Consider the following 3,867-nt stretch of genomic DNA (forward strand, 5'->3'; position numbering starts at 1 on the left):
GGGCCCGACCGGACGGAGCGCCGCCGCCGCCGTGGGGACCCGGCCGCTGTCACCGGCCCCCCGTGGGGGTGCCCGAGCCCAGAAACGCGATAGTCCCCGCAGGCTGCGCGCGCGCCGCCCGCATCCCTCGCCCGGCCTTCGGGCCTTTCTTCCCAGGGCTGGCGAGCGCGCGCCCGGCTAGGAAATTGCAACAGATGGAAAAGAGGACGCCCCCTCCCTCCCCTCCTCCACCCCGGGGAGGAAAAGCCTCTCGCTTTTTGACAGCTGCCCCGAACTCCACGAAGCCTGCTCCAGCCGCCGTAGACAGCGGGCTGGTGATTCAAGGGGCGGGGCGCGGCGCGAGAGGAAAAGTATTCGGGACAAGCAGCAACTTCTTCCAGAACGCGCGGCTGCCTTGGACACGCGGGCGCGGCGCGGCGCACCCTCTCCTCCGGGGCTCTTCCTCCCACGGCCACCGTGGGGCTGGGGGGTGGGTGTACGAGACGGAGACACCCAGGGCGAATGTCTGTCTGCTGCCCGAGGCTAGAGCTGCGAGTTCCGGATTGGATTGCATGGCAGTTTCGAAATCGAACACGTTGCGCAGACACTTGTCACGCTCACATGCTCTTTAAACGTCTCAGCTCGGGGACGGCCGGGCGCGCTCTGCCCTGCCGCGACCCCTCCACCCCCGGACCCCGACAGCTGCCGCCTTCAGAGGGAGGGGGCAACCGCGCCGTGACTGCTCATCCGTTTCGGTAAACACTGTCTACTTTTAGGACTCAAACGCCGCCAGGGGACACCCCCTCCCCTTCAGTATTTCAAACAGAAACTAGCCATGAAGTCAACACATGTCGGTTTATTTTGGTGGAGAGGCAGGACTCCAACAGGAGTTCCTGGTTGAAACCCCCCTTTGAAAGACCAAATGCCGAGGGGCTGATCTCAAAACACGCGTGCCCCTCCTCCGCGTCTGCCTTTCGCGTGGATAGGTCCTGTTATTTTGAAGCAAACGAGCTGTCATGCGCCCGAGTAAGACTTCTCAGAACACGAGAGAGAAGAGAAGAAGAAAGAAAGAAAAAGAAAGAAAGAAAAGGCAAGCCCGAATGTAAATAAGCCCAGCAGCGAAGTCAGCGCCGGAGCCGTCTGCTTCGGCGCTGGGCTGTTTTGTTTTGTAACCTGGACGGAGACCTCGGCAGCAGGAATCTGCGTGGAAAGAAAATTAAATCTAGGGAAGAACAAGAACTAACTATAGGCTCTGTATAAGATCACGCTGAAAATTGAATCCAGCCTCCCCCTCCCCGAGGGTGCGTGGAGGCCAGAGCTTAAAAAGCACGGGTGGGTTTTCCAGTGACCTGGGCTTCAAATGAATCAGCAGGAAAGAAGCGTCACTGTAAGCAGGCAGCAGCCTTAGGATGCTTTTTTTTCTTGTGCGGTTTTGCCGATTGCACGGCAGCCACCGAGGACAACACACATCTGAAACACGCCCGGGGCGGGCTGGGGTGGGGGGCTCGCTCCCGGGGAGAAGCCACCGCGCCGCCCCGGCTGGAGATGAATCAGCGCTGCTCCCGGGCGCCTGGCAGGGGCGGAGGAGAGGGGCGCGCGTCCCGCCGCCCGTTGGAGGCCGCCTCGCTCCGCATTTGAAGGGTTGTTTGTTGCTGGGATTGGTGGCTCGCATCCGCTGGGGAGCCGGGAGAGGAGGAGGAGAGACGCAGGGAGGAGGAGCCCCGGGGGCCGCGACGCAGCGACTCCGTGGTCTGAGTGGCTGCAGCCGCGTCTGGGACCGCGCGGTTACTGCGGAGACGCTTTGTTTGCCAGCTTCGAAGGCGGCCTCGCTGCCTGGGCTGCTTTAGGAACTGCTGCACCCAACACGCCTCGGACCGGTTTAACCCTGCCCCTGCCCGCGCTCCGCAGCCCGGGACAGAAATACTTCCTTCTTCCCGGTGCTGCCGCTTGTCCGCGCGATGGCTCTCATTACGTGCACAAAGATAGCTTTGCTTTTCCCTACGCAAACTTGGCGAATGAATGCGAGTCGAGGGCGATGGAGAGGGAAACCGAGAGCCGAGCGAGTTTACAGCTTGAAAACAAACTTTACAGGGCAAGGGGGAGGGGTGGAGAGAATTAAAAGCCTCTTTCATAGTAGGAGGAGGGAAAAGTGCAGACTTAAACTCCCCTTGGCTGGAGAGCGGGCTGGATGCGGCCCGTGCACACCTTCTGCCCGAGCAGATCATACCGAAGCGATTATTAAAGCTGGCAGGACGCTCCAGAAAGCAACACAGGCGCATTCTGTGTTGCAGCCAGAGCCTCAGAGGCCCCCAAGTGGATGTTACCGCACCCTGCCCCCAGGGCCAAGCGCTAAAATCCTCCCGCAACTCTCCATTGCTGGTGCATTCTGGGAAGAAAGTGCCTGGGGTCTTTGAAACTCAGCTCCAGAATGTGACTTCCCGGTACCCGCAATGACTTGGGGTTTGTTGTTTTTGTTTTTGTTTTTGTTTTTGTTCTTTAATTGAGACAAGGTCTCCCTATGTAGTGCAGACTGGCCTTGAACTCACTATGTAGCCCAGGCTGGCCTCGAACTCACAGGGATCCTCTTGTGTCAGCCTCCTGAGTGTTGGAATAACAAGCTTGGGGCCTCCACCACGCCCTGCTGGGATCTATTTTCCTTATTGTTTTTCTCAAGGTGGAAAAACAAGTTTCAGTTCTGGCTCTGTCAGACCCCTAAGGTCTCAGGGCTTCTCCTTAGAGCAAATTTAAAAGACTACAGATTTTTTCCCTCGGTACTTTAAAAGAAAATTGTATGGACTCACATGTGCTACCTGTGACTTGTTAATTCAGATGAACATTAGTTGAATTCATTGCAGAGGCTGGTGATAAACGTTTTTTCCCCATTATATTTTCCTCGCAGCTGGGTGTCTTTATCTTTTGAAGCTGCCCCAAGGCCAGGCAAGGAAACAGAGTTGCTACAAAGTGACTTTCACAAAAACTCAGACAGAAACTTGGAAAGGCACTTAAGCCTGAAAAGTGCATCGCTAAAAGGAGTCATTATTCTTTCTGGGACCAGGCCCATCCAGTGGTTGAAAGCCGTATTTATTTCACTCCTCTTCTTAGCATGGTTTTCCATCTGGGACCAGTCGGAGGGGGCAAGGTTGCTGTACACCCTTGCTGGATCCTTTGGCTTCTGGTGTTTGGGAGGGCAGATGTTTCTAGACAGTAGGCAGACGGCTGGGCTCCGAATGCTGGGCACCAGGCCTGTAGTCACCTGCTGGGTGAGAGAGGCTGACCATAGTTCTTTCAAAGACCGTGGTCTAGGCCGAAAGTCACCTATCTGTGGTGACTTAATATTTGATGGGGTAATTCTCCCCTGAGCTGCATAAGAAGTGGAACTGGTGCTGCTTCTCTTGTTTTAGGTGGCTTTTCTGTGGTCTGTTCTTCCCTCCTCTCCTCTTTCTCCTCCCTAGAAGGTGTTGCTTCTCTACCTAGGTGTCTGTTGGAATCCGGGGAACAGGGCAAACGAAACAAAACCAACAGAACATGAACTCCTTGAACCTGGCCTTCACCTCCTTGATTCTCAGCATCTTGTACCTGCACTGTGCTTTATAGTTCATGAGACAGTTATTTAAATGACCTCACTTCATACCCGTACTGGTCATGTACATTATCTTTTTCAAATTTAAATAGCACAACTGTATGCAACACAGCTTGGTGCAGACCACTATGAAGCAGCTCTGAGCAGGACTTAAATGAACCAACTGGCTTTCCATGTTTACTTGTGAGTGTGTCCAAGGCCTATAATGTCAGATGAAGCTAGAAAGCCTCAAGGACTGTAATGTCAGATGAAGCTAGAAAGCCTCAAAGGACAAGACAAGGTCACAGCCAAAGACACCTGGCTCCAAC

General features: G+C 55.1%; 1 protein-coding gene across 1 annotated transcript in view; it reads right to left on the reverse strand.

Moving 5' to 3' along the window:
• Tgif1 (TGFB-induced factor homeobox 1) overlaps positions 1 to 729 on the reverse strand; it is a gene marked incomplete in the record, with an annotated part of 8,137 nt that extends 7,408 nt beyond the window's left edge. The window contains 1 exon segment of the mRNA XM_005372651.2: positions 1 to 729.
• Positions 730 to 3,867: the final 3,138 nt, after the last annotated feature.

This window comes from Chinchilla lanigera, unplaced genomic scaffold (genome assembly GCF_000276665.1).
Source record: "Chinchilla lanigera isolate Chin_1 unplaced genomic scaffold, ChiLan1.0 scaffold00001, whole genome shotgun sequence".
Lineage (NCBI taxonomy): Eukaryota > Metazoa > Chordata > Mammalia > Rodentia > Chinchillidae > Chinchilla > Chinchilla lanigera.